This window comes from Aegilops tauschii, chromosome 3, assembly GCF_002575655.3.
Source record: "Aegilops tauschii subsp. strangulata cultivar AL8/78 chromosome 3, Aet v6.0, whole genome shotgun sequence".
Lineage (NCBI taxonomy): Eukaryota > Viridiplantae > Streptophyta > Magnoliopsida > Poales > Poaceae > Aegilops > Aegilops tauschii.
The window spans coordinates 378,470,172-378,482,710 of NC_053037.3; positions in this window are offsets into that span (position 1 = coordinate 378,470,172).

Consider the following 12,539-nt stretch of genomic DNA (forward strand, 5'->3'; position numbering starts at 1 on the left):
CCACCGCATGCTATTTTCTCGAGAGAAGCCACTAGTGAAACCTACGGCCCTCGGGTCTATTTTCTAGTCATATATTTTCATACCTATATTGCCATTTGCCTTTCTTTATTTGCATCTTTTATTTTCATATCTATATTGTCAAAAATCCAAACATACCTCGCTGAATTTTATTTGTTGTTATTCTATTTTCATCTACCAAATTATATCTTTACCAATCTTTTACCCATCAGGGATTGACAACCCCTCTGACTCGTCGGGTTGCAAGTATTTGTTCTTTGTGTGCTGGTACTGTTTACATAGTGTTGCTTGGTTCTCCTACTGGTTCGATAATCTTGGTTTCATCACTGAGGCAAATACCTACCATAGCTGTGCTGCATCATCCCTTCCTCTTCGGGGAAAACCGACGCGGACACGAGCCATCACTGTACTGCATCATCCCTTCCTCTTTGGGTAAATACCGACGCAGTCTCAAGCGACATGAGTGGTCCCGTCACCCCCTCTCACAGACTTATGGCAAGGGCTAAGAATGCCCGGCCGTGCTACATAGTTATCTCGCAGGTACCTGCAGGTCAAACCTACTTCACATCAGTCGCAGGTACCCCTCGAGGCCAACCCGATTCCATCATGGTTCTGGGGTGAAGTCATAGTAATCGTGTGTCCATAACACCAAGGGGGAATCCGAGAAATCACCCTCGATGTATTCCACTTGATGTAACCGTCAAGGTGAACTTGGAGGAATCACCCTCGATGGTTCACTCTTGATGTGTTGCACGACAGAGTCGTTATCGGGAGTGGTGAAGGAGGAATCACCCTTCGTAGACCACGATCCATTAACTACATTACAGAGATCTCATCAGAAGTGCTATACGAGGTATCATCCTCGGCACTCGATAGTAACCCTGTAGTGTCATACAACTCAGGGGGTGTGATGTGATGTGTCGGGCTCAGGACGCCGATCAAATTGATCAAGTCATCGGTCATAAAGCGGGGTCAACAGGGACGACATGAGGGGTCACTGGTGGATCACTAACCAACCTATAGTAAGCATATGGGATAAGCAGGTAGGTAACAATAGCAGGTTACAAAATCAGGCCATGCATCAGAATAGGTACAAACGAACAACAATAGCAGAATCTAATGCAAGCATGAGAGAGAAAGAATGAGCGATATAGGAATGATCAAGGGGGTTTTGCTTGCCTGGAAGCTCTGCTAAGAGTGGCTAAATGTCAGGGGTGTATTCATACTCGGCAGCGCCAGTCTTGGTGTCTACCGGAGAGAAGCAGGTGAAGAAACAATAAATATAAAGCAAACAGATGCATCACGATGCATGACACGACAATATGCAGTTCTAGGGGTGACCCAGTGCTACACGATATAGACGAAGTGGGAAAACATTTGGGAATGTTTTCCCGGCATTTGGCATTTATCGGACAAATGAATTGGAGGGGAAGGATCCATGTTCAAAGGCATGTGACACATGAACAGATAGCATATTCGGATTCATTATATTTTTCCGAGCAACTTTCATATATAAATTATTTTCATATTACTTATATATTATTTTATATGATTTTCCAAAGTTTTAAACATTTTCTGAAAATTTTGGAGTTATTTATATTTCAAAAATAAATTGAAATGCTAGGTGCACCCAGTGCAGTGCACCCATCTACGCACCAGAGGCTGACCAGTGGGCCCTGTTGACTGGGTCAACAGCCAAGTCAGTAGAGGCTCACTGGTGCGCCCAAGCTGACTCAGCTAGGCCCTATCCAACAGAACAATGGGCGGGCCCCACCTGTCAGCGTCCTATTTAGTTAACTGGGGGTCAATTTTAACCTGCATTTTAATTAGGCGACACGGGCCCGCTGTTAGTGAGTGATTAGGGGGCCATTAGCGCTTAACAATGGTGAGGCCGAGCGCGCCGGAGTTTGGCCATTTGGCCATTTCCCTTGAAAAGGGGAAGCGCGGTTGACGCCATTAGGGAGCCAGGGCCGCGCACATCGAACGGTGGTCGTGGGATGGACGGGGGTGTAGCGCAGCGGCGCCAGCAACGACTGGGGCGGCGGACAGCATTCGGCTCAGTAGTGGGCGCGGCGGGGCGTGCAGGCACATGCGGCTGCGGGGAGGCGGCTGCACGGGCGAGCAGAGGCGCGGCCAGGCGAGGGCGTGCGCGCGGGTTGCGGGCGCGCGGGAGCAGCAAAGGGCGAGCAACAAAGGCGGGGTGTGGCAACAGTGGCGGCCAGCAGCGGCGGTTGAGGAGACAGCTGATGACCCACAAGTATAGGGGATCTATTGTAGTCCTTTTGATAAGTAAGAGTGTCGAACCCAACGAGGAGCAGAAGGAAATGACAAGTGGTTTTCAGCAAGGTATTCTCTGCAAGCACTGAAATTATCGGTAACTTGGTTTTATTGCCAAGACACCTCTTCGGCGGGTGAGAACCCTCTGTCGGGTTTCCGTATCCATCGGCTCAACCCAAGCCACCCACTTCCAGACCGGATCAGCTCTGTTGAACGGGCCAAATACGGACCCGCATTTACCAAGATAAGGGCCTTGATGGCAAATGGCCTAACTGACATTGATTTGGTCCGATGCTGGGTGGCCTGGAGGATTATGCCCTTGAGCCACCGCCCCGGTTTAATGTGCACATATACGGGTGATGTCAAGGATCCCCTGTAGTTTAATTCTACATGCCTTGAAGAGAAGGATATCAATGAAATGAACAAGTCCTTGCTCGGGGAGACTTTGGAAAACTGCAGCAAGACAGGGCTGAACCCCTTCTATGTTCTTAACCCGGCTCCATCTATAAGTGTTTTGCAGCTACTTTTACTTTATTCATTATTCCCATATACTGTACTTGCCTTATTATCTTGCTTTCTTCAGGCCGACTCTCCTTTTTGGAACAAGAAGCTTCAAGATAAACCGGCCAAAAAGGCTAGGGGAAAGACCAAAGCTCCCAAGAAAACCAAGAAGAACATAGATACAGCAGAGCAAGTCACCCTAGATGATGAGTTGGAGGTAGAACTTGATTCTCTTGGCTCCTTTTTTGTACACCTTATTGACGCGGACCCCTCTCAGGATGGCGCGGAGACTAGCCAGGCAGATGCTAAAGAGGTTACTATTATTTCCTCCGACTCAGAGCCTTTGCCAAGACAGAAAGTCCGGCAAGTGACCCGGAAAGTAAGGTTTTCTCACCCTTTAGCTTACTTGGATCCAAACTTTATTTTGAAGAAACAACGACAGGAAGCCCGGCGTACAACCCGGAACAACGGAGGGGGAGATCTTCATGCCGACTTACCCAACACACCGGTCCCTTGCAAACGCCAGAAAGAGGTGCCTCAGAGTTCAACCCTATCTTTTCCAAAGGCGGGTTTTATTCGTCAACCCCTTAATCCTTCCGACTCAAATTATTAGGGAACTTCTAATTCATCCTCTGGCGACTCTACTGGAACTCGACTTCCTTCCTTCAAGATTACCCCTGGGTGAGAACTTTTGACTTCTTTGCTTTAACCCTTTTAAGCTGAAATATTCAAATCCTCATGTCTTATTTTCAGTGGCATAGACAAACCAAGTAAGAAGCTGAAGATAAGCAAGCCGGCCGAACGTCCCCAGGTCAATGAGCCGGAGAAACAAATGCCAACATCAGAAGCTTCTCATCAAACTCCTAAGTCCACTATCGATGACCCGCCCCCAGAAACTCATGATGCCATAGTGGATCCAATGGGTGCTAACCTGTCCAGTGCTAAGCCGCCAAGTCCTATCAAGCCTACTAAGGAAATTCCTTCTCACCAAATTGCGGAGGATGTCATCATTACTGGTACAGGCTTCAGAGAACCAGGGAATCCCACTATCTTAGCAAAACATAGCGCCAAGGAAGAAGGTTTAGCCACTGACAAAGCCAATTGGAAACTGGACTTAGAAAGCTATGCCGGCTTTAATGCTAGTGAAATCCATGCTGGCTACTTGAGCCGCCTTCATACCAACCATGACATGGAAGCCGGACTGGTAAACCTGATGAAGGAACGCTTTGAGGTAAACACCAAAACCCTTCTCATATGAATCCATGCCAGCCGCCAAGTCTAGAGGATATGAAGGATGTGAAAAAGTTGTAGACTTTAAATAATACCCTTCATCTTGTAGCTTCTCAATATCAGTTTATCTCCATTAGATCCAAATGATTAGTCCCCAAGGGCCGGTTTAATCTGAATATTAAGCCGGGACTTAAGATCATGTTGTAAAAAATCCGAATATGTAGCCCCCATGGGCGGCTTAAATTGAAAAATTTAAGCGAGGTCATTAAGTACTCTTTGTGTAAAAAATGGCCTACATTAGCCCCCAAGTGCCAAGTAAAATACTTGTATTATGCTTGGGATTTTAATAGAATGATCATCAGTACTGCAAAGTACTGCTTGGCTATTGTGCTTCACGCTGAATTAAGCATGAAAGAGTCTCAAGTAGTCGACTTGCGGTAGAATGTCAAATCGCAACAAGCAGAAACTTCAAAGGCTATGTCAGAACTAAAAACCGCCTTAGAAGTAACTGAAAATTGAGGAAAGACTTCAATGCTAAAAGAGCTGGCTAGGATATTAAGAAGGCGACTCTGTTGAAAAGCGCTGAAGACGTCGAGGCTGCTCTTAAGCCGGTGACTGAAGAGTTATCCGGCTTAAAGCGACACATTAACCATATGACAACCGCCATCTTTGGTAAGTGACATTGCACTACAATATTTCACCACTGATTTACTTTGACCCGCCTGGCGACTTATCCATCTGTTTGCTCAACAGGCCCCAGGAGCACCAACCTTGGCCAGGACATGCTTGTGAAGCTGAAAGCCATGTACACCCTGGTGGAGCAACTATATACTGGCACTCAGCGAACCATAGCGGCTATCTCCCACAGCAAACAGCCACCCACACTTATCAGGGAGGTACTGGACAAACTGTCGGTCATGCCCCAAAGAGTGGAAGAGATAAAGCAATCATCCGCCAGAGCTACTGCCATTACTGCTCTGAGCCGGGCCAAAGCATGGCGAGCAGCGCTTGACCTGGAGGAAATGGCCACTGGCTGTTCGAGTCTCAAAGAAGACGGGTCTCCCTTTGAGGAAAAAGTCTTTGACAATTGTGTGAAGGAGATGCGTCCCCTGGCAAGCAAGCTGGCTGAGGAAACCGATCTATCCAGATATTAGGTGGCTTACACGATGGAAAATGTAAAAGTGAAAGCGCCGGCTTATGAAGTTGTGGATCTCATCCCTCCAACGCGTAAGCATACTTTTGCTCTTGATGTTGATCCGTCCATGTTCATAGATGATGAAGCTGTGTTCAAGACCTTAACTGGCATCGACTGAACGTCACCTGACTTCCAGATGATAGACGAAGAAGAACAACGGGCGCAGGATAACCCGAAGTCTTCAACTCGCTAGGGCCGAAGCAACTGAACCTAGGGGCGGCTCTGAGACCGCGATGCGGAGCTTCTGTTGAAAAACACTCAACTTTTTAGGCTTAAGAGAGCCTTGTAATAGGCTAGTTAAAATAATGACCTGCCATGCCATCGTGCATGTTTATCCTTTGCATGTTGAAACTGCCAAACTGATATTTATAACCCACCACTTGTGCGTATAATATTATCAATCATGTGGATCAGGTCAAATATTGTCATACTTCCTGCACACAAGGGAATAGCATATGCCCTGGCAGTTTAATCCAGGGCGGGTAACAAATATCTTTGAAAATACCCTGATATAAGTCTTTGATAGAAAGACTAAAAGCTATCTAAGCCAGAAATATGTCGGCGACTTAAAGTCGAAAACAGGGTGGTTTACCGACCCTGAATAGTCATATTTTTATGGAAAACATACCTGTAGATTACTACTATGGCAACTCCCTTAATAATGATAAGACGTAGATATGAAATATCATGATATGTTATTGCTCAATGCAAATATCGTGGCAGCTCACAATCCGCTATTAGGGCGGGTTACCAACCCAATATGCTCAATTATGAGTCATATGATCAAGGCTACATGGCCTGTATTACCCCAAATATACTTGGGCAGAAGAAATTGTTAATGGATACAAAAACCCAAAATATCCAGAAGAAAAGGATTTCAGAAAAAGTCAAGTGCTTTTATAGGCTGCACAACCTTAAAATTGAAGTGCTTTCATGGGCCACACAGCCACTAAGATTCAAGTGCTTTCATAGGCCGCACAACCTCAGAGTCGTCCTAGCTCACTGTAAGCCGGCCCTCACATGACAAACCGCCGTTTTAACCTTAACAAGTTCAGGGTCTTAGTTAAAAGATTGACTGTTAAGAGTTGAGCGGGCTATTCAGGATTACCCGATGGAGTAGCATCGTGCAGACAGGTAGGTCAAAACTCAGTTATGGCATGTAAGCCAATCAAGAGGTTAAGCATAGTTATGCTCATTGAGCAGGAAGCCCCCAAGTGACCTATCATATGGCATGTAAGCCGATCAAGAGGGTAAGCATAGCTATGCTCATTGAGCAGGAAGCCCCCAAGTGACCAATAATATGGCATGTAAGCCGATCAAGAGGGTAAGCATAGCTATGCTCATTGAGTAGGAAGCCCCCATATCGAATGTAAGCCGATCAAGAGGGTAAGCATAGCTATGCTCATTGAGCAGGAAGCCCCCAAGTGACCAATAATATGGCATGTAAGCCGATCAAGAGGGTAAGCATAGCTATGCACATTGAGCAGGAAGCCCCCAAATGACATTATGAACAAACAATAAAGACTCAGATACTTAGAAATGAAACGACAGAGGCCCTGAATTATTAGGGATGCCTACTTTATTATATTGATCATAATATATACATTGATAAAAGTATGTATAATACAAGAGCCAGTGGCTCAAGTCTAGTAAGGCCAAAGATGAGCGATGTTCCAAGGTCGGCAGGTCTCCTCCTCCGATGTGCACGTGTCCTTGTGTTCTCGCATATCAATAAGGTACTATGACCTGTTGTTCAGGTTCTTGCTAACCACAAATAGTTCCTGCCAAGGTGGGATAACTTATGCATATCTGTTTGATCCTGGATCAACCGGAGCACCAAATTGCCTTCTTGAAAGGTCCGGGTTTTAACCCGGCGGCTATGATAACGACGCAGATCCTGCTGGTATATTGCCGAACGAGCCGCTGCAAGGTCATGCTCTTCATCCAACGCATCAAGTGCATCCTGATGTGCTTCCTCATTAGCAATTTCAACATAAGCCGCCACACGGGGCGAGTCATGATGGATATCACTTGGAAGAACCGCCTCCACCCCGTAGACAACGAAGAAGGGTGTATAGCCTGTTGACCTGTTAGGAGTAGCATTGATGCTCTAAATTACTGAGGGTAACTTCTCAACCCAACAACCCGGCGTTCGCTGCAATGGAACCATAAGCCGGAGCTTTTATACCCTTCAAGCTTTCTTGATTGGCCCTCTCAGCTTGACCATTAGACCTTGGATGGGCCAATGATGAGACGTCAAGACGAATATGCTCTCGCTGACAGAACTCTTTCATAGCACCCTTAGACAGATTAGTGCCATTATTAGTTATGATACTGTGAGGGTAGCCCAAACGGAAGATCACCTTCTTAATGAATTGAACCGCTATTGCTGCATCACACTTACTGATCGGCTCTGCCTCAACCCACTTGGTAAATTTGTCAACCGCCACCAAGTGGTGGTTCTTTTTGTCCTTAGACCTCTTGAAAGGTCCAACCATATCCAGCCCCTAGACTGCGAACGACCAATTAATTGGAATCATCCTCAATTCTTGAGCCGGCACGTGAGCTCGTCTAGAAAATTTTTGACAGCCATCACACTTGCTAACCAGATCTTCTGCATCAGCATGAGCCGTCAACCAATAAAACCCATGACGAAAAGCTTTAGCCACAAGAGATTTAGAGCCGGCGTGATGGCCACAATCTCCTTCACGAATCTCCTTAGAATCTCATGGCCCTCTTCTGAAGAAACACAATGTTGGAACACGCCTGTGACACTGCATCGGTGTAATTCGCCATTGACAATAGTCATAGACTTAGACCGCCAAGTTATTTGCCTGGCTAAAGTTTCATCCTCCGGTAACTGTCCCCGGGTCATATAAGCGAAATAAGGAACTATCCAATTTGGGATCGCATGGAGAGCCGCCACTAACTGTGCCTCCGGGTTAGGAATAGCGAGATCTTCTTCGGATGGCAGTTTAACTGAAGGATTATTCAATACATCAAGAAAGATATTTGGGGGTACTGGCTTACGCTGCGACCCAAGCCAGCTCAAAGCATCAGCCGCCTCATTCTTCCTTCGATCCAGATGCTCCACCTGATAACCTTTGAAGTGACCAGCAATATTATCAACCGCCCGACGATAAGCCGCCATGAGTGGGTCTTTAGAATTCCAAGTGCCAGAGACTTGCCGAGCCACCAAATCTGAGTCGCCAAAGCACCTGACCCGGCTTAAATTCATATCTTTGGCCACCTTTAGGCCATGAAGCAAGGCCTCATATTCGGCTGCATTGTTAGTACAGGGAAACATGAGCCTTAAAACATAACAAAACTTTTCACCTCATGGGGAAGTCAAAATAACTCCAGCCCCCGAGCCTTCCAATTACCTGGACCCATCAAAATGAATAGTCCAATATGTATTATCAGGCTTGTCCTTAGGCATCTGCCACTCTGTCCAGTCATTGATGAAATCCACAAGAGCTTGAGACTTGATAGCTGTCCTTGGCATATATTTCAAACCATGGGGTCCAAGCTCAATGGCCCACTTGGCCACTCGGCCCGTGGCTTCTCTGTTTTGAATAATATCGCCTAAGGGAGCTGAGCTGACCACAGTAATGGGATGACCAAGAAAATAATGCTTCAACTTGCGATTGGCCATGAACACCCCATATACTAGCTTCTGCCAATGTGGGTATCTCTGTTTAGACTCAATTAAGACCTCAGTGACATAATAAGCTAGCCTTTGGACTAGATATTCCTTACCCGACTCTTTTCTTTCCACTAGAAGCGCCACGCTGACGGCTCTGCTGTTAGCAGCCACATATAAGAGCAAAGGTTCCTTCTCAATAGGAGCTGCAAGAACCGGCGGCTCAGGCAGCTGCTTCGTAAGTGCTTCAAATGCCTCATTAGCAGCATCACTCCAAACAAAATGATCTGCTTTCTTCATCATTTGGTACAGAGGTATAGCCTTCTCTCCCAGGCGGCTTATAAACTGGCTTAAAGCTGCAATACGACCCGCCAAATGCTGGACATCATTGATGCACACTGGCTTAGCCAATGAAGTGATACCCTTGATATTCTCCGGGTTAGCTTCGATGCCTCTCTCAGAAACCAAAAACCCCAAGAGCTTTCCTGCAGGCACACCAGAAACACATTTGGTCGGGTTAAGCATCATCTTGTAAACCCGGAGATTATCAAAGGTCTCTTTGAGATCATCCAACAGAGTCTCCTTCTTTCTAGACTTCACAACAATATCATCCACATAAGCATGAACATTACGGCCAATCTGATTATGGAGATAGTTCTGTACACAACGCGGATAAGTCGCCTGGGCACTCTTGAGCCCAAAAGGCATAGACACATCGCAGAAAGCTCCAAAGGGCGTGATAAAAGCCGTCTTCTCTTGGTCCTTAACCGCCATCTTGATCTGATGATAACCAGAATAAGCATCCAAGAAGCTCAAACACTCACAACCCGCCATAGCATCGATGATCTGATCAATACGGGGAACAGCAAAAGGATCAGCTGGACAAGCTTTATTAAGGTCTGTGTAATCCACACACATACGCCAATTGCCATTTTTCTTAAGTACTAGCACCGGGTTAGCCAACCACTCAGGGTGAAAAACTTCAACAATGAACCCGGCTGCTAAGAGCCGGGCCACCCCTTCTCCAATGGCCTTACGTCTCTCCTCATTAAAAAGACGAAGGAATTGCTTGACTGGTTTAAACTTGGGATCAATATTGAGAGTGTGCTCAGCGAGTTCTCTCGGTACACCCAACATGTCTGAAGGCTTCCATGCAAAGATGTCCCGGTTCTCACAGATGAACTCGATGAACGCACTTTCCTATTTCGGATCCATATTTGCACTGATAGTGAACTGCTGAGATGAGTCGCCAGGGATAAAGTCAACGTGCTTGGTATCATCTGCCGACTTAAACTTCAACAGAGGTCATGCTCTGTGGTTGGCTTCTTTAACGAAGTCATATCAGCCGGGTCAATATTGTCTTTATAAAACTTAAGTTCCTTCGTGGCACAGGCAGACTCAGCATAAGCAGCACTGACTTCTTCACTTTCCAAGGCTATCTTCCTGTCACCATGTACTGTGATGGTACCCTTGCGACCCGGCATCTTAAGCTGCAGATACACATATCAAGGCCGTGCCATAAACTTGGCATAAGCCAGCCGTCCAAATAGAGCGTGATAGGGGCTTTTGATCTTGACCACTTCAAAGTTCAATGTCTCTGCCATGTAATCATATTCATTGCCAAAAGCTACTTCCAAGGCAATCTTACCAACTGGCTAGGCCAACTTACTAGGCACCACCCCGTGAAAGACTGTAGCGGACGGCTTAAGCTCTTTGTCAGTCAAATTCATCCTGCGAAAAGTACCATAATAAAGGATATTGATGTTGTTGCCTCCGTCCATAAGCATCTTAGTGAACTTGTAACCTCCAACCTGAGGAGCTACCACCAAAGCCAGCTGACCCGGATTGTCAACCTAGGGCGGGTGATCCTCACGGCTCTATATAATTGGCTGCTCTGACCATCGTAAGTATCGAGGTACTTCCGAATCAACTACGCTCACTGCTCGTTTATGAACCTTCTGATCTTGCTTGCACAGGCTTGTGGTGAAAACATGATATTGGCCACTATTTAGTTGCTTGGGATTACTCTGATATCCTGACTATTGTTGCTCGTTACCCTGACTGGGCTACTGGCTATAACCGCCCTGATTTCCCTGACCTTGATATCCGGAATTTGAGCCCCCACCTCCAAAGCCGGGCCCATGTGAGCCGGATCCTGACCCGCCGTGTAGGCCAATATTATTATTGTGGTCCTGAGGAAAACTGGAGCTCTTATATTCCTTCATGATAAAACAATAGTTCCATATGTGAGTCAACGGTCTATCTGGATAACTATGCTTCGGGCAAGGTTGGTTCAACATCGCCTCAAGGTTGAACTTTGGCCCTCCAAAACGAGGTAGTGGCTTTCCCTTATGATGTTGATCGTTGTTCCGTGTATTGGTATTAGCCACAAAATCTAACTCGCCGTCAGGTTGCTTGCGCTTACCATTACCACCCTGGTTATGCCCTGTCATGTTTGGCTGCTGCCCTTTTCCATTCCCGTTCTTCTTACCCTTGTTGGACTTCTCCTCATCAGACCCCTGGTCTTTAGTATTGACAGAGTCGGCGTATTTGACGAGAGCCGCCATGAGCTCTCCCACGTCGTTTAAGCCGCCCTAACTTTTGCTTGAGAGGGGTGAAACGATAATTTTTCTCCAGAATTAGAACAACGGAACCGACGTTGATGCTATCCGATGAGTGGATAATAGCGGACACCCGACATACCCAATGGTGGGTCGACTCATCCTCGCGCTGGACACAAGCGTCTAAGTCGATGATCGACAGAGGCTGTTTGCACGTGTCTTTGAAATTCTGAATAAAACACGCTTTCAACTCCGCCCATGAATTGATAGAATTAGGGGGTAATCCCTTCAACCAGGTTTGAGCCGACCGCTCCAGCATCATGTGAAGTATTTGGCGCACACAGCGTCATTAACATCTAACATCTCCATAGCCAGCTCATAGCTCTCAATCCAAGCCTCGGGACGTTGATCAGCTGTGTAATTGGGCACCTTTCGAGGACCCTTGAAGTCCTTAGGCGACCGCTCATTGCGAAGAGCCGGTGCTAAGCATGGCACACCCACTATCCTGGAAGTCATCTCGGCTTCTACAGACATCGAAAGGTTATGTTGAAGCTGTTGATGAGCCGCTAACTGAGCCGCCAACTCCGCCTCTTGACGTGCCCTGGCCTGATCCATTAGGGCCTGAGCATTGTTATCATCACGTGGCGGGTCATGCCCATGGGGCGGGTTACGGCACCGCTCGCTACTGGAAACCGCCGGTGATTCAATGCGCCGGCTATAACTTCGACTATGGCATGGAGTTGAATGAATTCACTCACAGTTATATGAGTAAGCCGCCTGCTGAGCTACCGTTGTCTGAAGAAGCTCCAAAGCTTTTCGGGCCTCGACCGCTGCGGGAGACTCGCCTTCTACTGGGAGAGCCGCCAACCATGAAGCCGCGACAATCATGTTGTCCAGAGGGTTGGAATAATGACCCGGCGGTGTTAACACCAGCTGAGGCAGGGTTAAGTTCAAACGAGGCGGGTCTGTTACATGCGGTTGAGCCGTCGCCCTGGTCACGGGCGCCTCGGCAGCCCGGGTCACCCGCCCTAGGTGTATTGAATAGATTCCTCGCCTCAAACTCCAAAGGTAGGTGGCTCTGGTGCCTCCTTCGAAGAACAACATTTGATGCATT